The sequence below is a fragment of the Camelus bactrianus genome, chromosome 1, assembly GCF_048773025.1.
Source record: "Camelus bactrianus isolate YW-2024 breed Bactrian camel chromosome 1, ASM4877302v1, whole genome shotgun sequence".
NCBI lineage: Eukaryota > Metazoa > Chordata > Mammalia > Artiodactyla > Camelidae > Camelus > Camelus bactrianus.
In genome coordinates this window covers 42,444,517-42,471,545 of record NC_133539.1, presented here as the reverse complement: position 1 = coordinate 42,471,545, position 27,029 = coordinate 42,444,517, and the positions used below count along the sequence as shown (strand labels likewise).

The following is a 27,029-nucleotide window of genomic DNA, read 5'->3' as shown; positions in this document are numbered from 1 at the left end:
AATCAATGTGTTTGTTATCCAGATGTTAGCTATGAAAGCAATATAAGGAGAAAAGTTGAAACATTATCAAATACATTTTTATAAAGGGAGAATTTAAGGAAGGGAGAAATAGTTGACCTCAACTCTCTAAATGTATTCTTTACATTAATTACATTTACTTGATCCTCCATAAAATCACAGAACAGACTAGAAAACACAAAATAAAGGCATTACACAGATAGCAATCAGGAAAGAAGCTTCCACCAAAAGTGAGACATTCTGAGTAAAGTGCACAAAAGAGCAGTCAGGAATTAGCAGGGACATCCAGAACTAGAGGAGGCTGCAATCTTAGATTTTTTTATTTTTTTAATTTTTTTTTTTTAGTAGGCGGGAGGTAATTGTTTAGTTATTTTAATTATTTTTTTTCAGTGGAGGTACTGGGGATTGAACCCAGGACCTCATGCATGCTAAGCATGCGCTCTACCACTGAGCTATACACTCCCCACTTAGATTTTTTTTTCTTCATTGTGAAATAATTTGTATTCTTATCCAAATTAAACTGAATTTCTGAGTCTTTTGAAGATACATTATAATTTTCCAGATTTCTGTAACACAAAATAATGTGTATGAATGCAGCAGTTTATTGAAGAAGCTAAACTCAGAAAAAGTAGGACAAATTTACTTTTTTTCTACCACTGACTTTTAACTTGATCTTCTTCACCTCTACATGGTAACTTTGCTAAAATCTACAGCTTTTCCAGTAGCTTCTAGGCAACAAAAAATTCTATCCAATATAATAACATAATTTTCAGCCTCTCATTCAGATTTCTCCCTCCCTTCCAACTAACAGCCACATTAGAGGCAGAGCTGAGTATTTCCCCACCTTGCTTTTCTACTTCCTCATCCTGTTCCACTAGCCTAGTCTCTCTAACATAACAGGAGAAGGCAAAGGAAACAAGGCTTAGAAAGTTCTTATTTGACAGAAGCTGGGCATTTTAGATTTCAAATGTTAGTTTTCTTTTTTGTTAAGTGGTCTGCAGACCTACTACTCCTAGCTCTGCCAGAACTCCTAGCTCTGCAGCCAGCCACTGCCACTGTTCATGCTTCATAAGGAAGCACATTGGTCTAGTGATGAAAACAAGGGATTTGGCACCAGATCACCAAAAATTAAAAGCCCTTCTCTTCTGCTTCCTACCTACTGAGATTGTGCAATTGTTTTACCTGTTTATACTACAGTCTTCTTTCTTATCAAATGAATATTTAAGGGGTTGTTGTTAATTATAGGATCATTATAAGTATGATAAATAAAACAGAGCCTGTGTATATTGTGTTTATTTTCTTTTCATCTGATCTCTCCCTTTTCATGGACTATACCTGGTGCTGTGTCTAAAAAGTTGTTGCCATACCCAACGTCATTTAGACGTCATTTTCTCACATTATCTTCTAGGAGTTCTATTGTTTTACATTTTATATTTAGGCCTATAATTCATTTAAAGTAAATTTTTGTAAAGATTGTAAAGTCTGGGTCAAGGTTTGTTTGGGTTTTTTTTTGCACGTGGATGTCCAGTTTTTCCCCCACCACTTGTTGAAGAGACTGCCTTTGCCCCATTGTATTGCTTTTGTTGCTTTGTCAAAAATCAGTTGATTATATTTATGCAGGTTTATCTCTGGGCTCCTTATTTCTCTTTTTTTGTTTATTCTTTTGCCATTACCATATTTTCAAGGTTACCATAGCTTTATAGTAAGTCTTGATGTCTGGTAGTGTCAGTCCTCTAAGCCTGTTTTTCTTCAGTACTGTGTTGGCTATTCTGGGTCTTTTACTTCTCCATTTAACTTAAGAATCAGTTTGTTGATAGCCATAGAAAATAAACTTGCTGGGAGTATGATTAAGATTGTGTTGACTCTATAGATTGAGTTGGAAAGAAAAGATCTTCAGAGTATCAGTCTTCCTGTCAATGAACATAGAATATCTGTCCATTTATTTAGTTCTTCTTTGATTTCTTTCATCAGAGTTTTATAGTTTTCTTCATATAGATCTTATATATATTTTGTTAGATTTATATGCAAGTATTTCATCTTTTTAGGTGGAGTGGAATGTTCATAGAAGCTTTATTTGTAATAGCCAAAACTTTAAGCAAACTAAATGTTGAATGGATGAACAAATTTAACATATCCATACAATGAATTACTACTCAGCAAAATAAAGAAATGGACTATTGAGACAGGCAAAACAATGAATGAATCTTAAAATAGTCCAGTGGAATAAAAGAATTCAGGCAAAAAAAAAAAAAAAGAGTACATACTGTATGATTTATTTATATAAAATTCTAAAAAATGCAAAATAACCCATAAGGACAGAGAACCTATCAATGGTGCCTAAAGAATAGTGGGGGAAGGAAGGAGAGTCAAGAAATGTGGAAAGGGGAGATAACCAAGAGACACAAAAAAACTCTGAGGTATGATATAATGTTAATTATATTGATTCTGGTAATATTTTAATGGCCAGATATATATATGCATACATGCGTCATAACTTATCAAACTGAATATATTAAACATGTTCAGTTTATTGCATGTTAACTATACCACAATGAAGCTATAATAAATAAACAAAAAAGTTGTCTTAGTACACACTGATGTGATAACATGCACCTCTAAACTATGTCAAAATATTTGGTTCTCAAAATTAAGAAATATTTTTGGTACCTTGAAAAAAATAATCAAATATGAAATATGTTTAATATAAGATCTCAACATTAAGCTACTTTTGTAAAAATGAATTCACTTCCTGGCCTCTGAGTCAAATTTAACTATTTAAACTTAATAGCATTTTCATTATTTTCCTAAAGTTTTAACATTCTACTCAGAAAAAAATATTCTTAGTAAGTCCAAACGTGATGCCAAATATCCATATTTTGGAAGTTTGAAGACTTCTTCCTTTTAGATGTTTTCAAAATGAACTCTTTTCTCCTCAGGAACCCATTTTTTATACATCCAAAATTCATTTGAAATTCTCACTCTCAATTCACTTTGGTGCGTGAAAACCTAACCAAATATTCTCAGTTAAATCAAAGTAAGTATGCAAGTAAATAATTTTATCTCTGTTTTCATTTTCCAAAATATAAGTTCAGGAAAGTATTGTATCAGAAAATTGTCAAGATAGTTTCTCTTTTATTAAGAAGCAAGATCTTAAATAAAATAAAATTATTAAGTTAAAAAAAAAGACGTAAGATCTTTTATGATCCCTTTTCAAGACCCCTGACATTTACAATAATTCTTCTCCCAAAAGATACCCTTTCTTTAATGAATTCTGCATCATAATCTCTATACACATGTAACACACTTCCATTCTTTGTTATTTTCCATCAAAAACATGATTAAAGTACTTCTCAACCATCAGTGACCTGGAGCACAAAGGTAGAACACTCCACCTCACACCTCAAACCACCAGGTACATGACACTCTTCACAGTCTCTGATTTTTTAAATTCTTTTCATAAGGATGATCTATCTTGTTCAACTTTGCTATGACTTCAGTTACACTGAAATGAGAAGTGCAAACAATTGAATAGTTTGTAACAGCCATAGTATAAAGTTTTACAGAATTAACTCATTTTCATATTTAAAAGTGGAAAATCATTCTCTCTCCCTATTCTAACTAAAAGCATTTAGAAGATGACTATCTCAAAAGTCTTTAAACTCTTTTTAGGATTAACTTTTGTTGGGCCTGCTGTGAATATAGGGAAACTACAGCATGGAGAAATAGAATGCCCCGAATGACTAAATGAAGTCTAACATTCAGATAGAACGTTAAGAGTTTAAACGATCTTAGAAATATGTTGCCCAATCATCTCATTTCACTAGTGAGCCACAGATAAATGATTTGCTCAATACTAAATTTTAAATTAGTAGAAAATAGCAGGAAAATCAGACTTAACTCACTCCTGATAATGCTTCTTGTCCTAAGTCTAAAATTTCCCCCCAATATAATGTAAGCCTTAAGAGATCCCTATGAAATGGTCCTGTGAAATGGTGTATTCCTGAAGCCTAAAACAATAAGAAGAAGAATTTAATAACCAGTCATTAATTTTTATTAGTTAAATGAGTGGTATTTAGTCAGAAGGGGTGTGGGAAGTAGGAGGATTAATATTAATTGACTTAGGTTACTTGGCAGGTATGTTATATATGTGATTGCATTTAATCTTTTCAGAAATAATGCAGGAGAGAAATTACTCTCCCCATTTTATAGATGAGGAAACTAAAGCCAGTAGGTGACAATAAACACAGTTTGCCTGATTGTAAAATCTCATACTTCTTTCACTACCGTGGTGTACAGTTGTAACACAAAGAACTTGGTAGGGGCCAATAATGAAACTCTTGCTATTAACATACTTCTACTTTCTAGACAAGCTAAAAGATAATGAGAGCACTTATAATATCAGAGGCATTGTGCTAAAGTTTTTATAATTTAATGCTATGAGTTAACTACTATTATCTCTATTTTCCACATGAGAAAATGAGGCACAAAGAGTTTTAAAACTTGCTTACAGGCACACAACTAGAGAGTGGCAGAATCAACTGTAAACCCAGGGAAGCTGGCTCCAGAGTCCATGCCTATAAGTACTGCACTAAACTGCCACATAGACCAAGGGAATGGTTCTCAGTGTGCTTCCCAAACAAGCAGCAGTAAAATCACCCAGGAATTTGTTAGAAATGCAAATTTGGGGATCCCACCCCAGACCTACCGAATCAGAATCTGTAGGGGTGTCACTGAACATTGCTGTATTTTAACAGCCCCACATGTGATTCTGAGAGATACTAAAGTTTGAGAACCACTGAACTAAGAAATGATGCAATCATTTCCAGGATGAACTTAGACTTATCTTTTCATATATACACTTGTAGAATTTTCCCTGAGCATGTATATACTCTTTTAAAAATATATCAAACTGTATTGTTTTATAATTTATTTATTCTCTAATCAATATGTCATGGGAACTTTCATGCACTGATAATTTTTTTGAGAATATAACTTTTAATGGCAGCTTAGGACTGGTTATGGACTAAATGTTTGTTTCTACCACCAAAATTCCTATGTTGTAGATCTAATCCCCAGTGTGATGATATTCAAAGGTGTGACCTTTGGGAGGTAATTAGGCTTAGATGAGGTCATGAGGGTGGAGATCCCATGGGATTAGTGCCCTTCCAGGAGAAAGAGACTAGAGACCCCTCCCCTCCACATGAGGATACAGCAAGAAGGAAGCAGTCTACACACCAGGAAGGAGGACCTGACCAGACACTGAATCTGCTGGCACCTTGATCTTGGATCAAGATTGGATTTCTCAGCCTCCAAAACTGTGACAAGTAAGTTTTTTGTTTAAGTTATCCAGTCTTTGATGTTTTGTTATTGCAGCCTGGGCTAAGACAAAACTCTATCCCATTCACATACCAGAATATACTAACAAAATCCCTGTTGTGTCAAGAACCAGGGAGGGTCTGAGATTTCACCCTACTTGTAAGCTAACAAGTTGGCCTATTGTTGTTTCATGGGTGCTGGCAGAAGACATAAGACTCCTGGGATAGAGAAAAAGACAACCACTCACAGAACAACAGGCAACGAGAGCATGAGCATATTTGCATTGGTTCCCCCTGCCCCCAAGTCCCACAAAGGTATGTCATGGTTCCAGCTGACACCTGCGCACACAGAAGAGAAACCCAGGGCCAAAGGTCCAGGGCTTTATGACAAGCAACAATCACTGTGGACAGCAGCAGATAAGCCAGTCACCCTCATCTCGAGGAATGTGCCCTATATATGGTAGTCAGGCTATGGTCACCTTCATTGACCTATTTAGTTGCCTATATGACTAGCTACAGAAACTGCTTAGTATCACAAGACATGAGCCTTGCAGTCTGGCACCCTTTGCAAGGATGTGGAGGGATGGATGCTTGGGTCCCGTGGCAGACTGTCTCTCCCAACAATTGTTGGACATTTAGAGCATTCAGTTCTTTTATTCTTTTACATAGTGCTGCAGTAAACCATTTTGTACTTAAAATATATTTCTTGGTATTTACTTAGGATAAATTCTTTAAAATAGAATTGCATGATCAATACTTTCGTTTGGGTTTTATTAGGCTTTGATAAATATTTCACTTATGAGGTTACATGAAAAAGCCCATTTTCTAGAAATTCTTACCAACAAGGTAATTTTTTTATATTCTTAAAATTTAAGGAAGGGCCTTTAAAAATCACATTATTGATGTTAATTAGAATTTCTTTAATCACTGCTGGAGTTAACTTTTTAATACATGTGTTGGAATTTATTTTTTTTTTCTTTTATGAATTATCTATAAAAGTATTTGCTTTTTTATTCTCTTGAGATAATATATTCTCTTACTGAATTTTAAGAGTTATTCATATATTTTTAATAATCCCCATAGGCTTGTCCCTTAGTCAGTGGTAACACTAAATATATATATATAAAGAGAAAAAGAGGTTGAGATAGAGATGGATATCTGTCTACATATAAATAGCATATTTGTGTTCACAATTATTTTACTATTAATCTGTTGAAAGAATTAATGATTTTCTAATTACTACCAAACAGATCAGGCCACTGTTAAGTATCTTATTAGCAGCTCTTTAGGAAACTCACAATTAGAATCACCCACTTTGGAAAGAGTACCATGCCAATCAAATAAAGCATATTTTCCAATGCTTGGGACCAGGAGTTCTCAGTAAGTTCAACAGTACTTCAGTAGGAAGACAGAAGGAGAGATCCAATAATTTTTTGTTCTAAACTTACCCGGGTTCTTCTTTGCCACTGATCTAGTGCTGATGGTTTTTGATCATTTCTAACCAGTAGTCAGTCCTATTTTAATGTAAGCTCATGGTCTCAAAAAAGGAATTTGTCCTCGCTATCAAAATCTTATTTTTGTTCATGTGTATCAATTTCTTTTCTATTAGAAAAATATACATTTGTTTTGGTGACAGCATCTGTTGTTTGTGTCTCTTATTTCCACTTTGTGATGTTACCCGGCTAACTGCAGAAGAACCATCCATAACAGAGTTATGCAGAATAGCGAAGTGCTATTAAAAGTGAAAATCTAAATGATTCCTTTCAACTCTGCTCCTCTTCCCTGTTCTGTTCTGCACTCTTTATTCTTGAACCCATTAATCCCCTTTCCACTTCCTCCTTCAGCCCTTTTATGACTGATGACAGCACCAAACTAGCTCCAGCCACATCCCACCTAAAAATTCAGTCGCGAAAATACAAATAAGCTGGATAAATGGTTTCAGGAAAGAATTTGTGAAGTTCCGCTGACCTACACTATTGCTTAGTCTCCATGGCCAGAACGGTAACAGGTTCTAAACAGTCTTCTCACTGTACCTTAAGCATGAACTTTTTTCTTCCTGAAAACTACATTTTAAAAAAGAAAATTTTATAATACATGGGGTGCAATAATGGAGATGCTGATGACCCTTTGGCTTTCGTACAAGATCAGTGGTCTCTTGAGCACATATTGACCTTGACATTATTTTAGATGATATTTATCTCACATCAATAAATTCTGATTATTGATATCAACTGCAGTCAGTATCTGCTTACTGTTAAAATGCAGAGGAGTAAGCAGGACTTCAAATGAAGATGACCAGTAGCATTTATGTTTTCTCATTATAAGATCTTAAATCTTGGTTCTAAAAATGTCCTATGTTAAAATTATTAAGACATATAGAATTAAGTTCTTTTTTTCCTACTATATGACAGGTATGAAACACAATGTCTGGGAATGATTATAAAAGTCAAAGAAAGAACAATATTACATATTAAATTATTTGAAATGAAATGTAAAATTTCTGAGGTTCATTAAAAGTCCAGAGATGTTCTAGATTACCCAGGCCAGAGCTGGTTCTCAGTCACCCAGCAAGCAGAAAACAGTCGTCTAGTTGTACAGGTGAGCCAAGGCTGGTGGGAAGGTAAGTATGAGGGGGTACCAAAGTGCCACTGTGGGCAGAAGCCTGGAGTGTGTGGTGTCTGCACTGGGAAAGCCATGAGAAATGACCTTTCAGGATACAGGGTTGCTGAGGATGGGGGCCGAATACAGGGGAGGAGTCAGGGCACCTCTACAGGCTCGACCTTGACCTATACAGAACCTGCACCTGGAGGACCCCAAGAACACGGTCGCCAAGTCTAAGCCCAGGCAGCAGGATCACTGAGGGAGGTTCTGTGGTGGGCACAAATCTGGGGAAAGCACCATTGGATGTCCTCATACTCCTGTATAGCTGACCCATCATGTAGCATTAGCAAGAAAACACAAAACACAGCACACCAGGCCCTGTAAGAGAAGACCCCTTATTCTAATAATGTCCCTCCAGTGGCATTTTGTCCCACTGACAATGCTTAACATTACATTCATTGCAAACGAGAAATGTGTAGACAATCCAGTCCGTTATTGGAGAGCAAGTGCTGCAGGGTGAAGTTAGAGCTAAGAGGCAATAAGTTGATAACTGTGTTTTTGAACATTTGCATATGTTGTTCATCAGTGTTTGCTAGTTATCTGTTCATGTCATTATCTTATTTTTCTCCTGAGAAGATTTTGTATCTTTTGTTTTTACAAGCCCTTTACATGTTAAGAATATTAATTTAGTTCATCATGTATATTTTGTTTATAGTTCCAGGACAAAGATTTATATTTTTGGTAGAAAAATCTATTAATCTTTTCCTTTAGCCTAAGTTTCTTTTGTCTATATTTTGTTCATCTATATGCTTAGAGATAGTTTTCCCTACTTGCACTCAGAAAAATAATAACCTACATTATCTTCTGATCTATTTTCCCTCCCTTTAAAATTTAATCCATAGGGAATTTTCTATGTATATGACATAAGGTAGAAATCTAATCTTATTCTTCCCCAAATGTTTTCTAATTATCTCAAAGGCTAAATGAGCTATTATTTTCCCCTCTACTTTTCTTTATCTAATATTATTAAATACTTATATTTATAGATAAGAAAAAAATAATTACATAGATACCTAAGGACTCATCACACATAGGTAACAGATGTTATCATAATACCTTGTTGTCTTAATATACTTAAAGGAAACAAAATGTTATATAAAGAGCTATAACCCCTCTATCTTGTTCGCTGCCTCATTTCCTAGAAGTAGCTAACATCTTGAAGTCGGGATGTATCTTTAGAAGATACGGTTAATATTTTTATTACATGTTTGTGTACAATTGTACATTTAAGAAATGTATGTAAATGGTATACTCTACATATCCTTAGGCAACTTTTTATTTACTCGGCGTTGTTTTTCAGATGTATCCATGTTCACACACAGATACACACATACTTCATTTATTTTTAATATGTGTAGCATTCTATTTGTATAAGTAAATCAGTTTATTTGTCCATTTCCTACTACATAGAGGCCACGTAATCCAAACCGGTTGTAATGATTTACCCTCTCAACTACAAGCACATAGGGATGACCATTGTTCCACAGCCCCACAGGTTGATATTGTCAGAAATTTATTTCTGTGGATCTGTTGGGTATAGAATGTTATCTCATTTTTATCTTAATTTATAATTACCTGAGGACTAGTGAGATTATATGTATTGGCCACTGAAATTTACCCTTCCATGAATTGTCTTTCATAAACTTTGCCCATTTTTCTTAGAGAAATATTCAACCAGGAGGTCAATTGATTTGGTATGGAGAGCTCTGGGGTGAAGGTAGACTAATTTGCACAGACAGCCCAGGCTCCTTCCAAAGGGAAAATAACGGAAATATTAAGCTATGTGTCACAGCAGTCTCACAACACTGCTGCACTTTTGGAAATGATTACTGTAGTACTAACAGTAGTAGCAGGAGCATGAATTTTCTACAAATCTTTTAGGTGCCAGGTACTCCGCTTGTTATATGCTGTCTCATTTAACTTTCACAACTATGTGAGATAAATTCTGTTGTTATCTTTTTTTATAGATGAGGAACCTGAAGCCCAGAAAGTTAGATAACTTGGCTCAAGTCACATAACCTAAAAGAAGCAAAGGCAAAATTCAGATCCAGTTCACATGGCTCCAGAATTCAGAGTCTTAACACATCTGTTAAGTATCTGTAGGGAAGTCAATGTAGGGACTTAGCCTAGAAAGGAATTAGCATCAAGTGAGAGGCACTTCTATGGAACTGGATAAACCAGTGCTCAACAGTGATACCATGTGACAATGAGAAGCCGTAAGGAGAGGACCAACGTAAACTTGCAATTGTCTTTGAAATATCTTTGACAGTCTTTGGTCTGAGAAAGCCACCTGAACAACTTAGGATAGTAGGGAAGGAGAAGCACTCAAATGGAAGATCTTGGACTTCCTGCTAATAAGGAAATGTTATTGCTTGGATCAACACTCATGAAAACAAAGAAGATGTGATATATTGCTACTCCTAGTTGGCGAAGTGAGTCATTTTGTATACATAAACCTAATCTATAATGTATATTCATACACATTAGTAGATTGTGGATTTATAACATCTTTGAGGAAGGTGGAGACGCTTGGAACGCAGCCATAGCCTTTTGAGTTGATGGAACAAATGATAACTAGGCTCTGCTATAATGCAATACAGGAAGTACTGCCAACTAGAAAGGATATATCTTAGGGCAGGGCCACTATGATATTTCTTATTTTCTTACTTTAGTATGTCACTTTGAATCAGAGACTAGCCAGTGACTTATAACCTAGTGTAAGCTTCCTAATCTTTAGGTTTTTTTCTATTCATAATTTATCTAGTTTTAAAATATTTAAAGCATCATGCTATTATTCCTTTTTGTTTGAAAAAGAACAAGTTTAGAATGAGCTTTACAATTTTATTCATGAGATCTATCCATCTTATATCAATAGTAACTGCTCAATTATAATTAATCATTTTAGAGAACATGTTATTGCTTCTTATAATTCAGCTGCTACCCCTAATTTTACAAATGCATTTCAATGAATTCCCATCTATACTGTTGTCGTATTTCCATTTTTTTTAATTTCCTTCTTAAATCCTTAGGGTTGAAAAGAATCTTAGAGATCCCCTAGCCCAATTTTAATGATAAGAAAATTGTGACTCAGGAAAGTTAAGGATCTTTATCAAGATTTTATATTTTATTAGTGGCAAACCTAGGGCAAAAAGCCAGTTTCTAGACTATTCCATCAGTGCTCTTTCCACTACTTATAAAACTTCTTCCCAAAAACCCACCTAGAATCAGAAAAAGCACATCCCATTCACAATATGCATTCATCATTTTATTTTTTACTAAGTGAAGATAGGAGATATACATATAAAATTTCTAGTGTCTAAAATATCTAAATATATAGATAGAGATATAGAGATGATAGAGATACAGGTGTAAATATATCACTTATATATTTTAACTTTTTGCCTCTCCTCAAACTTCCTCCCTGAGTGGCTACAAAGAAGGTAGTCTCAATACCAAACTGGAAGGAGGATCCCAAGCATCTATTGTGTGTATACGCCACATTTTATTTATCATTTATCCATCAGTGGACGTGTGGGTTGTGTCTACCTATGGGTTAATTGTGAATAATGCTATGTACATGGGTGTACAACTACCTGTTTGAGTCCTTGCTTTTATTGCTTTTGGGTGTATATACCTAGTAGTGGAATCTCTAGATCATTAGGTAATTCTATGCTTAATTTTTTTGAGGAATTGCCATACCATTTTCCACAGCAGCTCTGTAATTTTATATTCCCATCAGCAATGCAAAAAGTTTTCAATTTTTTTACATCATTGACAACACTTTTTCTATTTTTTTCTTTTCTTTTGATCAAAAGATAAATATCTGTCAGCTGGGAAAGAAGGTATTCCTCTATTATTACTTTGATGGTATCATTCCTTCCATTCTCTCTAGCTTCTCCTGATACACATTTCACTGGGTAGATATTGGGATTTCTGAACATCTTACATGCCCTGTGAATATCTGCACTGAATGACATTCTTTCTTCAAAGTTTCTTCCACAATATTCATCTCTGTCTTTTTGCACTGCGTTCTGAGAAAACTTCTTGGCTTGATCGTCCATAAAAACTGATTTGGTATTCAACCATTTCTATTCTAATATTGTTTTTTTTAAATTGAGATTTGTAGGAAATTTGTGTGATTTATTTCACCAGCTGGGGAGTATGAATTTAGTCACATCTTTTGTATTTTTTAATTGCTCTTCAGCTGACACCTAACTAACCCTTTCTTGAGGTAGTCCTGCTTCTCCCTAAATTTCACAAGAATCTAAACAGTTTGTTCCAGTCAAAGGTCTTAGTCCTTCTGTCAATCAGCTGATAGATAAAAACTTAAGTGTCATGAGTCTACTAATACTAGTACTTCTGTCACTGACACAGATGGACACTTTTGAAAATTATTCTTTCACCTTGTCCATCACTGCAGTTATGCCTGCAAAAGTACAGGTCTCTGCACAAGCTTCACTGAAGCATTAGACTTAATTCCAAGAATGTAGGTCATTCAGCTCACATTCGAGCTTAATCATTATTTGCTTCCATAAGCAATCTGCCTGGATGGTTGGGTTCATAGGTATTTCTGGTCTCTGCTGCATAATATCCCATACCCAAGCCTTTCCACGTTACCATCTCACTTTAATGTTGACCCTTGCTCACTTGTCCAATTATACCTCCTCCCACAGAGAGTTCCTCCTGGGGAAACCTGGACTCCTTTGTGCCACTGGACTTTTCACAGACCTGGTCAGAGTGGTGCTAACAACACTGAACCTCAAAAGTTAAAGAGCTGACTTTTCCTCTTGGGTAATTCTTTCCTCCTTAGGCAAATATTATCATCTTCTCTCCAGTAATCAACCCAGCATTCCAAGGTTGCAAGATTAAATGCAACTTCTGTCAGCCAAAAAAGCTTATATTGTTCTCTTTAACCTGGGCAGCAAGTTAATTGTGTCTATTCAAGTGACCTTTTTCTGAATAAATATTTGCTCAACTGGTCTAGTCCATAAATATGAAGACACTTTAGGGAATTAAGAACTTTGCATTCTACATTATCAGCTGCACTGCCACATTTATTTCAGCAATTGTGTAGAGGTTTTCAATTTCTATAAATTCTCTCTTGTACTTCACCTTTTCTTAGCAGCCTATTTTAGCTATACAAATATAGTGACACCACCCCCAAATCTCTCTGGAGATTCTGATTACATTATTTTAATAATATTTTTTATATTTCCCAGGAATCAATTTCCTCAAGAATTACTTCAATTTGTTCAGTTTGGTAATTCAGTTTTTCCTTAAAAATTCTAGGGCTTCTTAATTGTTCACTTGTAAGTGAGGGTTTAAAATGATTAATATAGTTGGCCAATGTGAATACCACAGTTCCCTTGATAGTAAATTTGATTGCAAATGACAGAAGCCAAGGCTATGGTGAGTAAGCTGGGATATGTCGTCAGAGATAGCTCTCTGATAGGGTGGGTAGGAGCTTGCTGTCAGGATGCAGGAAGGTTTACCCTGTTGGCAGCTGATATTACATGGGAGCACCACCCAACTTCTTTTAGCACCAGTACTCACTTTAAATGCCACCTATCCATCCCCAGTGGCGGACTCCATTCATCCCTTCATTAGGTTTCAAACTGTACCAGCGCTGTGAGAATGGCTCAGGTGTCTAGAATGTCCCAGTTTTATTGGTCTCCTTATTAAGTGCCCAACAGAGCATTCCTGCCTCTAGTTCCTAATGGTTATGATCTTGCGGTTTTTCCAAATTTCTGCTCAGAAAAAAGAAAGAAAAAACTCCCTTTTTTCTCCATTACTATTCTCTTTCATTTGTATTAGCTACATTTATCAGTTCTATTTGGTTCCTATATTGATCCAATCCCATTTGCTTTATATCTTCCAGAGGCTTATTGCCTTTGCTGGTCTAACCCTTCACATTTCCTAGTGCTGGTACATTGTTTTTCTTATTTTCATATGTATTTACTCATTCCAGTGGAACTTCGGGGACAGAAAGTAAATGGGTGTGCTTAGTCACCTAGGTGCACTTAGCTACCAAATGACTTTTTCTCTTTGCTATTTTTCCTTTTTTCTTATTTACTTTTAATTTTATTACTCTTTATTTAGTTTCTTTTGTTTTATGCAAATACCTTTTAAGAAGCACTGACATAGGAACTATGACTCGTTTATTTTAATTGTGTTTTTGCCATTTATCATTGCCATTATTAAACAGTGCCTGGCACATGGTAGGTGCTTAATAAGTATTCTTGAACAAATGAATGAAGGAAGGAAATTACCATCACTCTGCAGACTTCAGCTTCCTCCAAAGAAAAATTAAGAGGTCTCTGCAAGTAATAGTAAGTGATGACTCTTCCTGGGCTGGATAGAAAACATTTATCATCACTTAACGGGAGGCACCAAGAAGAGAGAGGCCCCCAGGGTATGAGCAGGAATGCAACAATGTGTGACCACATAAGGGGCAACCCAATCAAAAATCTAAAAGCAGACCTTTGACATCAGAGTCTCAGGGAAGTTCAAAGCAATCATCATTAAGGTTAACAACTGACTCTCAGGGGGCTGCAGAACTGTGATCAGGCCACAGGGCAGCTGAAGGCTGAATTAGCCGAGAGCCAGATAAAACAGTCTGCCTTTAGAAGGGCACGTGTTAACACCCTCTCCCTTTTCCTAAACCCGCTTCATAAAAAACTAACCATGGGTAAAACTTGTGAAGCCGCAGTGTCTGACAGCCCTGCCTGGAGAAATCCCTCAAGGTCCTGCACCCTTTATCCAGACATAAACCCCCTCTGCCTGCTTGTCCACTGGCTATAGGGTTCCAGGTCCTGTGGTAACACATACACACAACTGGGGGAACTTGATTCCACATGCAGTCATCCGAAACAACTCGTTAGCAATGACATTGCTTGGCAAAACTAAAAGTCAAAGTCATGAGCGATGTCTTTAGTGGGTTCTTTACATTTTGAATCACCTTGTTAGTAGGATAAAATTTTTATTATTCTATTTCTGAGAACCTAAGGAAACACAAGAGTTCACAATCTTCTCATCTGCTTGATATGTTTCCTGCAGTGGTCCTAATGCACCATCACCTGGAGGGCTTACTAAAGCTCAGGCTGCTGGTTCCCCCACCCAGAATTTCTAATTCAGTAGATTTAGGGGAGGACCCAAGAATTTGCAATTCTAACATGGGAAGCAGATGCTGCTTATTCAGGGTCTTCACTTCAACTCCAAAATTTCTGAGTCTGAGTCTGATGCTCATTTTGACTCTTCAGTCTGTTATGTTTGGGGGGCGGGGGGGGCGGGGGGCAGGAGGATGTTTTGTTTTCCTTTGTGCCTTTTGCCATGTCTTATAATTTTTTGTTGAAAGCTGGATGTAATGTATTGGATCATGAGAACTGAGGCCTTTACTGTGCGGTTTTAGGTTTAGCTGACTAGGAGTTAGACTATGCCTAATGTCTGCTATAGCTGGAAGTGTCAGAGGCTTCAATTTCTTCTAATGACCTTATTTTTACCTCCTGTTTTCTTTGAGTTTCCCTAGAACCTCCTCTTTAGATAGAGTCTATGTCTTTCACCTATTTCCATTGTAATTTACTGCTATTATATAGGAGCCCTTATTGACAGGGTGCTAAGGTACTGGGAAGAGAAGCATTCTATACCTTATAACTAAATCTCCATTTTTTCTAATGGTCCTGAGTCCTGGAGTTGTGAAATTCAGAAGTGTTTCTTAATGATTTTTCTACACCTATGTGAGGCAGAAAGGCTACAGGAGGGCCAGCTGTCTAACTGCCCTACTCCACGTTAGATGATGGTCTGGCAAAGTTGTTTCCCTGGAGAGTGAGCCTTTGCCATGGAGGACACTTTGGGCATCTGTCAAAATCGTTGCTCTTGCCCTACCCAAAGCACAAAGAGATCTTCCTCTGCTCTTCACTGTAAGAACTTGGTGGAGTTCCTACAGGTAAATGTCATGAAAGTGTGAGGGCTCCCGCAAGACTGGGTCCCCAGGAGTTTTTAATTTTCAAGCTTGGGCACAGTCAGTCTCCAGATATTTATCAAATACCGTGTAAGTGTTTCTGCCACGACTGGCTCCAGTGGTTGTGGTCCTGGTGAGCCGTGATTCTCTGCACTCAATTGTCTCTCCAGTTTTCTAAGCAGCAGTCTGCCCTGTCACCTCAATTCTCTGATGCTTCTAAGAAGAACTGCTGATTTCCAGTTTGTTCAGCTTTTTTCTGGTTGTGAGGAGAGGAGTGACAATGTTTAAGCATGTTGGGGAGGAAATCAGAAGTCAGGACTTTGGGGGGTTATTTGAGAACCACTGGTTTAATGAGGAAATAATCACCTTCAATCAGTCAAAGAATCTGTGCAAGTTTTAGGATCTACTACATAGTAACTCCAAAACCCACATTAATTAAATAAATCTTTGTAGCATTTATTTGCCTCCAGCTAACGCCCTTCATATCAAAACAACAGAGTAGTTTCAGAGCAGGGACCTACCACCCATGACTGGGAGACAGTCTTATGACATAAACGATTGAGTCACATCCTCAGGTGTATCTACTGGGGTGCTTTTAGCTACAAGTATCAAAAAACTTACTCCAGTTGAGGTCTATCCCAATGGGGCTTTTTCTGAAGACCCACATCATTGGAAAACCTCATAGACTAAATATGTGGTTCACTGTACCCACAGACGTATGTGTTAGATCTGTGGGGAAGAACCATGAGGCAGAGCTGCTAAAACTATGAAAGACCTAATAGTCAATTATTTTATCCTGGGTATTGGCATATCCCAACAATCTGCACTATTCTAGGGTGTGATAGCTTAGGAGTGAACATGATTTGAACTTATTTGTGTTTAGAGAGTGTCTGAAGTTGAGAACCAGGCAGTTCCACCTACTCTGACCCTGAACACAGCCTTAAAGCACATTGCTTAAAGAAACTGAATCCCAAAGATTACAGGTGGGGAATTTTTTTAAGCAGTTCCATATTCACATGGAGATTAAAGAAGCCCAACTAAGAGAATTATGGACTGACCTGACAATAGCGGATCAAGCAAAACTTATTTTCAAAAGGTCTATCTTGAAGATTATGACTCAAAGTTTGGAGGAACTAATATTACTGTGGAAGGAATCATAACATTTGAAATTCCTTAAAATAAAAATGTATGGACTTATAATTTTGCCTGTTATACATAATAAAAAATTTTTTTAAACCCTTTACACTTAAAAAAAAGACTCACTCCAACTGGCATGAACAATAAGAGTTGTTCCAACACTGAGCATTCCAACACAAGGGGAAGTCCAGGGGTCTGGCAGGCTTTAGAGTGGTGAACTCAAAGGCTCCCTTATGTCATCAAAGGTGCAGTTTCTTTCTAAACTTCATCCTGCTATCTGCATTGTTCATCTCATCCTCAGGTCAGTTTTCTTCATGTCCCCAAGAAGTTGTGAGCAGCAGTAAAGGCTGCATGCTCCCTGCCATGTCTACTGGAAGGAAGAAAGCACTTTTTCCAAGCTATCAAAGAAATGCTTTTTCTTTTAGACTAATTGGGACAACTAAAGTCATATGCTTATCCCTAAACCAGGAACAGGTGCCAAAAGAAGCAACTGGTTGATTGGCTTAGGCCTCGGTTGCTGAACAATCATTTCCAAGAGGGAGGAGACACATATTTGGTTTTAACTAATCAGGAACTAACCAAGAACTCAGTCAATTGTGTAAAACACAAATGGAAGAAAAGTGTAGTGGATTTGGTGGGGATAAACTACAATATTCCATAAAGCAGGCAAAATCTGAAAGGACCTTTAGAGCACAAAACTTTTTAACATAATTTTGACACGTGCTAACACGAGTCTAAATCTGAGAGTATTCAGCAAGAATTCCAATGACTCACCTCCAAAGCTGCTGGTATTAAATACATAAAGTGCCTTGGACATGACATCTTTAACAATCACTGAGGATACTCCTTTAAAGACATTCTTACATGAAATGAAATTCCTTCTCCCTCCAAAATATTCAACTTACTGACTTCACAACTATTTAGCAGGACAAAAAGTAGATAAACTTGAGCATTTCTTTCCTCTTGGACTCCTTCAGAAAGTTGCACGGCATCGTTTTCCTTTTGTAGTTCAGCAATTTTGTTAGTGGTCTTCTTCTTTTTTTTTTTTCCTAAGCTGATCATTATGGATAAACATAAAATCTCTAAATAGATTTTCCTAGTCAGTTAACCATATTCTTGGGGGAAAACATAAGGTAGAATCATTATTAAAAAGCATTCTCAGTAATACACACATCTTTATTATGTCAGTCTTTTGCCAAAAAAAAATAAGATTGATAGTAAAATCCACTTAATTTTTTTCTTCACAGAATCAAGCCATCTGCCTCAAAACACACCACCAGCCTCTGTTAGATGAATTCACACATTTTAAAGCCCCGGAGTAACCATTTGAATGGAAATTGGACACTTCTTGTCATTTAGGAAGCTTTTTTAAACTGGAAAGGCTTCTCGTTTGTTCAATTAAATGTATGTGTATGCAATACACTTTATGAAATTTATCCCAAAACAGCAAGGGCTGAAATAATATTTGAAACAGATGGCACAGCTGCTATATTGAGAGAGCTACCCGTGGACATAGATGGAGACACTGAGGGAACCCTGAAGTACAAGTCAAAATATTGTGCAATCAAGACTCTGAACCACAGCTATTAGGGATGGGAACTCTTTGTCAGATCCACCCCTTCCCTAACAGAGGTGCGTGGAAAGTGCTGAGATTCAGTCAAGTGGAACTTATTACACTTCTCTGGATGAATTCTTCTCTTCTCAGTTGAGCTTTAAAATTTGAAAATGCTGGATCTGCTGCCTCAGAATTTTCTCTCTCTTGAACACCATTTAAAAACAGAGCTACACGCTGAAAATCTCATTCCCAAAGGAATGTCACATAGTGGTGTGTGCATGGCAGAGGAGGCAAAACAGAGTGTTTCGAGCTGGAGGAGGAGGTCGGGGAGGGACCACAGAGACAGTTCTCTGTGGCTCCAGTTTTGTAAGAGAGGAAACAAAATTCAAAGAAGGTTAAAAGGCATCACCTCCATCCCATCAAACTACTCTCTTCAGACTCATTCCTGGACAACTTCCACCCACATACGGCTTAATACAAGGAAAAGAAAAATGGGATGCTTTTGAATTTTATTTTACTTTGTTTCATTTCATTTTGATTAAGCCTGTCACATCTAAAAAGAAGGTATAATTTTTAATAAGGCAGATTTAGATGGCAAAGTAGAGCAAATATCAATTTTTTTCTTAAAATTGCTTTAAGGTAAAAAATATTTCACAAAAATGGAAGTATAGATGCTTTAATTTCTATCAACAATTTGTGTGTTAACGGGATATTTTGGCTAAATTTTTTCATTTTACATTAATCACATAGACACAATGTGCAGCTTATTTTAAAATACTAACACAATTCTACATTTTAATCTAATCAAGGAAGCAATAAGCTCTGATGCAAAATTCTTGAATTCAGAATTCTTGAGTAGATGAAATACGTCTGAGCAAGCACACATACACACACACATACAGCAGAAACAGCGACCAGGAGGAAAATATTTCAGCATTCATACCAACAATTCTTTTTAAATGCAGCAGTGTCTGGGGTTTGAAAGTTCACACATTTCCCTCTGACTTGTGGTTTTATAGACCTGAATGTTGAAAGCAGATGCCTGTAGTTTATTTCAGGGAGATCCCTGAGCTACTGAAAATGACAAATCTCAGCAATCACATTCAGGCTCCCATATTCTTCTTTGTTGAAAAGAAAAACATTTAATAAGAAAAGTAGCAAATAACTAAAGTTTATCCATCAACTTCTCTGCAGCAAGAGCTAATGAAACAGAAATGAGACTACCATGTCCATCTTCAGAAGAACTTTTCCCTAAAAGACTGTTCCTGTATCGCAGTGGGGTCCTCCTGGAGAGAGCAAATTGATTTCCTAAAACATCCTTGGCTATTCCAGGGACAGAATAAAGTTACAGTCTGACATGTCAACCTTCTACCATCTTTCCAAGACCAATCTATACAACTGGAGCAAAGGAAGAATTAGGGCAACTTGAGGTCACCCCCTCAGGAAGTTTACTTAGGCCTGAACTACCCCCAACAGTTGGTTCCTTTCCCACTTTTGCCTCACCAATTATTTCACTGTGGCCCTTGTGAGTACATGGTTGTAGCCCAGTCTTTGTTTCCCTGCAAACAGAGCAGTAGTTCCTACAAAGCATAACTGCACATGACTAGCTGGCGCTGACACTGGGGCGGGGAGGGGGTGGATCTCAGAATAAGGCTCTCCTGCTCTATCTTTTGCATTCAGGGGAAACAAAGAAAGTTCCTATTGCCCTGAGACGTTTCAGCCTCCGTGTTTCCACGACATAATCTTTTTGACAAGTTTCTGTAAAGAATTTTAAAATCAGAAAAGCTCGAACACATTGATCTTAAAATTTCTTTTAAGTTACTGACATTTCCTTTCTCACATAATAAGTAGTGAAAGCCAGTCAACAGCTCAAAAGTGTTTCTTCCTCTTTGATGTGGTCTTGTGTTAAAAAAAAAAACAACAACAAAAAACTCACTGAAATTCATTTCTATAAAGTTCTACATTAGGATGTGTGAGTCATCCACACAAACATACACATTCATTCATATACCCATGAACCAGGGAAGAGAGAGAAAAGGAGAATTTGACTTGGAAAAACTCAGCACAGCAAACCTATCCCTCAATCATTTTTAGCATTTCTGTCTTCCATTGGTGGAGTAAGGTCTTCCCAACGGCACCACGGAGAGCTAATCCACCCCATGTTCATTCCTGGGAGTTCTAACCTGATGGGCAGGGAACTCACCCCAAGGTAAGAGAACATTCAGGTGCTCCGTACCGTGTGGTGTTGTCTGTAACTACGTGCGGCAAGAGATGGTCTGGGGTGCTGAATTACACGGCATTGCTCAAGGAAATGCACAGACCACCATGTAAAATTAAAGTTGTGTTTCTTTTTCTTCTCTACTATATATTTGTAAGTCATCTGGTTCTATTTCTTAAAAGCATGTCCAGACTTCCATACACCACTGAAGACCTTCTCCCACTTCTCCACAGACCCTTCACACAGCAACCTCCAGCCTGAACCATCACTGGAAGATTGTAACAGGGGTGTTTTTCTATGGCGTATTATACCTCAATACAAATCAAAACACAGCAACCCCATATAACACACCAATAAATGAACCAAGTCAGACCACAACTAACCAGGGCTTCTGTTTCTGAGGAAAACTGTGAGTTTGCTCAATGACTTCTTTTCAGTTTCCATTTCCTAATATAAAAACATGTGCCCACCTCAGAGCTAAACCTGAGCCCTCCTGCCCAGAGTTTCCATCTCCCAGGTCTTACTACACTATGAACACCACCATCTCAAATAGAGCTCTCACCCATTTGTTCCCCTGTTCCTCAGTCTATAATTTCCATGTCACAAGTTAGCATATGCAATTTAATGACTCAGATTTATTTGATTCTGATACTCGGTTTTATGTTATGATTTCAAACCAACGTAAGTTACCAGGGCCAAGTTATTTCATCCTAATTTCATATATGTTTTAAATATCTTACAAAGTATGAAATCACTCCACTTTCTCCAGCTTAAACAAAAAATCTCCCCTCTCACCTCACGCTCAGACACACAGTCCTGTAGTAAAGGGTCAACTTTGAGTGTGCTTATGAAGGGAAATCTAAAGCTAACCAAAAATAAAGAAAATTCTATGATTAAAAAATTCATTTCAAATCATTCAATTCACAAACAGTACATTAAACAATTTCTTAAAAACAAACATCATTCCATCTTTCCAATCTATGCCATTCAATCAAATGCATCATTGTATATACAAAGGATTGTTTTCCTCTATACATCTTGGGTGTCTTTGGCTTTTAAAACAGAAGACAATTTCTTGGCAGCAAACGGATAAAGTTCCATATGGCTTCTGTCTATTTTTTTTATTTCTGTTTCAATTAGGATCCCTTCCCATAATAAAAACATGATGAGACTGACAGTTTCCTGCACTCATAGCTAGTATCTTAAGGAAAATTGCTCTTGGTTTTCTATCACTAGGCAGGATAACTCAGGCATAAACTGTTGATCAAAGCTGAACTAAAATTTTAACCACCCTCTTAGGCAATTGTTTTTCTCTGGAGTTTAACTTTAGGAAGTTCTAATATATAAAAGCAATGCAGTATAAATGTCTCCATACCTTAGAAAATAAAACAACTTATTTCCTATTACAGTTTATTAAAAAATGTTTTCAAAGGGCATGGAAGATAAATGGGAGTTATTGAAAGGCAGAGAGTAGCTTCAAAGAGACAACATCAGTCTTGAGAATGTGAAGGAAAAAATATCACTTAAAACTTCATTTTCGAAAAAACTAGAATTCCAATTTATCTCAAGATGAGAAATTTGAATTTGCTTCAAAGACACAAAATTATTTCTATTACCATTTCCACGTTGCTCTCCATCAGCTCTTTCTTGTAATGAGTCTGATTGTTAGCAGGCTGTCTTCCTCCTCATCACTCAATCATAGATACACTCCAGCCAAAACCTACCAGTCTTTGTGATGTGCTTCAGACTTTTGATTTTAAGACCATGTAACTCTCTCTTTCTCTAAATCTCTTTAACTTTGACTTCAGAAACAGTGATATGTTTTTTTAATTGAGGTAATTTTAGTTTATAACATATCGTATCTTCTTTATCGATTCATCCACTGATAGGCACTTAGGTTGTTTCCATACCTTGACTATTGTAAACAATGCTGCAATAAACTTCTGGGTACATATATCTCTTCAAATTAGTGTTTTTATATACTTTCAATAAATACCCAGAAGTGAAATAGCTGGCTTATGTGACAGTTCTATTTTTAATTTGGGGGGGGGGGGGAATCTCCATACTGTTTTCCATAGTGGCTGTACCAATTTACATTTGCACCAACAGTATATGAGGATTTCCGTGTTTTCACATCCTCTCCAACACTTGTTATTTCTTGCCTTTTTTTATAATAGTCATTCTAACAGGCATAAGGTGATATCTTAGTATGGTTTTGATTTGGATTTTCATAATAATTAGTGATCTTGAACATCTTTTTTATTGAAGTATAATTAGTTTACAATGTATTAATTTCTGGTGTACAGCACAGTGTTTCAGTTTTATATATATATATGTACTTGTGTGTGTGTGTGTATTCCTTTTCAGAAGAGACAAATGAACTTATTTACAAAACAGAAACAGACTCACAAACATAGAAAACAAACTTGTAGTTACCAGAGGGGAAGGAGGGGGTGGAAGGATAAATTGGGAGCTCAGGATTTGCAGATACTAACTACTATATATAAAACAGATAAACAGCAAGTTCTTACTATATGGCACAGGGAACTATATTCAATACCTTGTGATGTCAAACATCTTTTCATGTGCCTGTTGGCCATTTGTATGTCTTCCTTGGAAAAAGGCCTATTCAGATCCCCTGCCCATTTTTTTTAAATCATTTGTTTTATTGCTGTTGAGTCATATGAGCTATTTATATATTTATACATATATATTAATCTCTATCAGATATATGATTTGCAAATATCTTCTCCCATTAAGTAGGCTGTCTTTTCATTTTGTTGATGGTTTCCTTTGCTGTACAGAAGCCTTTCAGTTTGATGCAGTCCCATTTGTTTATTTTCACTTTTGTTTCCCTTGCTTGAGGAGACACACTGGAAAGATATCGCTAAGGAGTCAAAGAGTGTATTGCCTATGTTTTCTTCTGGGAGTTTTATGGCTTCAGGTCTTACATTCAAGTTTTTAACCAATTTTGAGTTGACTTTTGTGTATGGTATGAGAGAGTGGTCTAGTTTCACTCTTTTGCACGTGGCTGCCCAATTTTCCCAATACTATCTATTGAAGAAACTATCCTTTCTCTATTGTACGTCTTTTGCTCCTTTTTTTGTAAATTATGTGCCCCCATATGTATGGGTTTATTTCTAGGCTCTCAACTGTGTTCCATTGATCTCAGTGTCTATTTTTTCCAGTACTATGTTGTACTGATTGCTACAGCTTTACAGTAAAATATGAAATCAGGAGGTGTAATACCTTTAGTTCTTTTCTTAGGATTCTTTCAGCTATTCAGGATCTTCTGTGGTTCCATATACATTTTAGGGTTTTTTTGTTCTATTTCTGTGAAAAATGTCATTGAGATTTTAATAGGGATTGCATTGAATCTGTAGATTGTTTTAGATAATATGAACATTTTTAACAGTGTTAATTCTTCCAATCTATGAGCAAGGACTCTTACCATTTTGTTGTGCCTTCTTCAATTCCTTTCAACAATGTAAGTTTTTGGTGTACAAGTCTTTCACCTCCTTGGTTAAATTCATTCCGAGGTATTTTATCCTTTTTGATGTGATTTTAGATGCAATTGTTTTCTTGACTTCTCCTTCTGATAGTTCATTACTAGTGTATATAAATGCAACAGATTTCTGTATATTAACCTCATATACTACAACTTTACTGAATTCATTTATTACATCTCATAGTTTTTTTTTTTTTGGTGGAATCTTTAGGGTTTTCCATATATGCATCATATCATGTGTAAATAGTGACAGTTTTACTTCTTCCCTTCCAATTTGGATGTCTTTTATTTCCTTTTCTTTTATGAGTGCTGTGGCTAGGACTTCCAATACTATGCTGAATAAAAGTAGAGATAATGGGCATTCTTGTCTTGTTCCTCATCTAAAGGAAAAGCTTTCAGTTTTTCACCATTGAGTATGATGTTAGCTGTGGGCTTATCATATACGGCCTTTTGATGTTAAGGTACATTTGTTCTATATCCATTTTATTGAGTTTTTATCATAAATTGGTATTAAATCTTATCTAATACTTTTTCTGCATCTATTGAGATGATTATGTGATCTTTATTTTTCATTCTGTTAATGTAGTGTATCCTGTTACTTGATTTGTAGACGTTGAACCCTTCTTGGATTAGATCCCACTTGATCATGGCGTGTGATCCTCTTACTGTATTATTGTATTTGGTTTGCTAATATTTCGCCGAGATTTTTTCATCTATGTTCATCAGAGATAATGGCATATAATTTTATTTTTTGTGTTGTTTTGTCTGACTTTTATTTCAGGGTAAATGCTGGCCTCGTAAAATATGTTAGGGAGCATTCTCTTCTCTTCAGTTGCTGCTGAGAAATCTGCTGATAGCTTAATGGGGGTTCCTTTGTAGGTTATTTCCCTTTTTTCCTTGTTACCTTTAAAATTCTTTCTTTGTCATTGACTTCTGACAATTATAATATAATATGTCTTGGAGAAAGTCTTTTTGTGCTGAGGTAATTAGGTAGTGTCTTAGCTTCACGAACTTGTATATCCAGTTCTTTCCCTGAGTTGAGGGAGTTCTTGGCTGTTATTTAAATGAACTCTCTGCTCCCTTCTCCCTCTTCTCCTTCTGGGATACCAATCATTCTTCCATTGCCCTTCCTAATGAAGTCAGAGAATTCTCACAGAATTAGATCTAGTTCTCTCTCCTCTTCTACCTGTGTTATTTCTGTTTCTATCTTCAGACTTACTAATTCTCTCTCCTATATGGTCTTCTCTATTTCCAGTGCTTTCTAATATGTTCTTCATCTCATTTATTGAGTTCTTCAGCTCTAGAATTTCTGTTTGGTTCTCTTTTTGGAGTTTCAATCTTTTTGGTAAAATATTTCTTCTGTTCATTAATTTTATCCCTAAGCTCATTGAATTTTTTTGCCTTTCTAAGTTTTCCTGTAGCTCACTGAGTTTCTTCATGACAGCTATTTTGAATTCTCTATCAACTTGATCACAACAGTTCATGACTTTAAAATTGGTTTGTTTATGGAATTCTGTCATTTTCTTTTTGTGATACCATATAACTATGTTTTTCAGCATACTTGATGGTGTTTCTCTCCTGGTACATTTGAAGTAACAAACCCATTTCTTCTTTAGGTCAAGTTTTTTTTACTTGATTCAACATTAGTAATTAGAGGTCTTTCTTTACTTTTTCAGCAGGTGGCACTATAGCACAAAATTTCGGTTTCTCTTATCTGAGCTGCCTCCAGTTACATTTGAGATCAGCATTTTCCATTCTCCACCATCTCTCCCAGAGATGCTGCCGTGCTTTCTTGCTGTCATTGCTCTGCTTTTGCCTCCCGGAGTAGTGGCGCCTTGCTGCTGCCAGTGGCACAGCCATTGCCAGCACTGCTGCCTGGGGCACTGGAATGGTGGGTGCTTTCACCACGTCTGGGGTTGCACCCTGCCCCCACAGGGGAAAGCGGGGAGACCAGGGTCTGCAGTGCCTCTGCTACCCCTAGGGTTGTCAGGTTCACCGGCGCTGCCACTGCAGGCTGGAAGGCCAGAGCCACAGGTGCTTCCACAGCCAAAGGGACAGGGACACAGGCCCTGCTGCTGCTGCTGCCCACTCCCCGTGGCTGTGGGCCCTGCTGTGACTAGAAGGCCGGAGTTGCTGACACAGCCTCCTCTCCCGCTACTGGGTTCTCTGGGCCTGCAGGCTCAGCTGCTGTGGCTAGGGAGCCAGGATCACAGGTCCCACCTCCACTGTCCCCTCAGTTTTGCCTCCTCTATGTGGTCCAGTCCCCCCTCTCTAGAGACACTGGTATGTGGGATTCTCCAGCATCCTGGTGTGTTGGGCAAAGGAGACTTTGGTGAGTTATGGACATTTTACTGATTGTAGATTGAAGGGGAGGGACAAAGGGAACAGCTCACACTGCCACAACACTGAGGTCCAACCTGACATTTCTTGAAATCTTATAGCCATTGTCCTCTTCCAGATCCTAACCACCTTATTCTCAGATAATATAAATTATTATTATTAACTCTATCGTAAATGTATTAATCATAATAATAACCTCACCTGCCCAAAATCACTTAATACAAAAATAGAATAATCACAAAAAACATCATATTGATAAGGTCAAACTGAGTCCCATCTCAGTTGTATTCAGTTATACCTCAAGTCAAGTGGACCCTAAG

At 36.9% G+C, this 27,029-nt stretch overlaps 1 protein-coding gene and 2 non-coding genes across 6 annotated transcripts in view; 1 reads left to right on the top strand and 2 right to left on the bottom strand.

Moving 5' to 3' along the window:
• ZPLD1 (zona pellucida like domain containing 1) overlaps window positions 1-27,029 on the bottom strand; it is a 335,223-nt gene that overhangs the window by 137,640 nt on the left and 170,554 nt on the right. The gene's annotated exons all lie outside the window — the stretch shown is intronic.
• On the bottom strand, window positions 409-481 carry TRNAA-AGC (transfer RNA alanine (anticodon AGC)). The gene has a single exon. It is a non-coding gene; the product is annotated as a tRNA-Ala (tRNA).
• LOC123611719 (small nucleolar RNA SNORA18) lies at window positions 16,577-16,706 on the top strand. Its single transcript, XR_006718807.1, has one exon. It is a non-coding gene; the product is annotated as a small nucleolar RNA SNORA18 (small nucleolar RNA).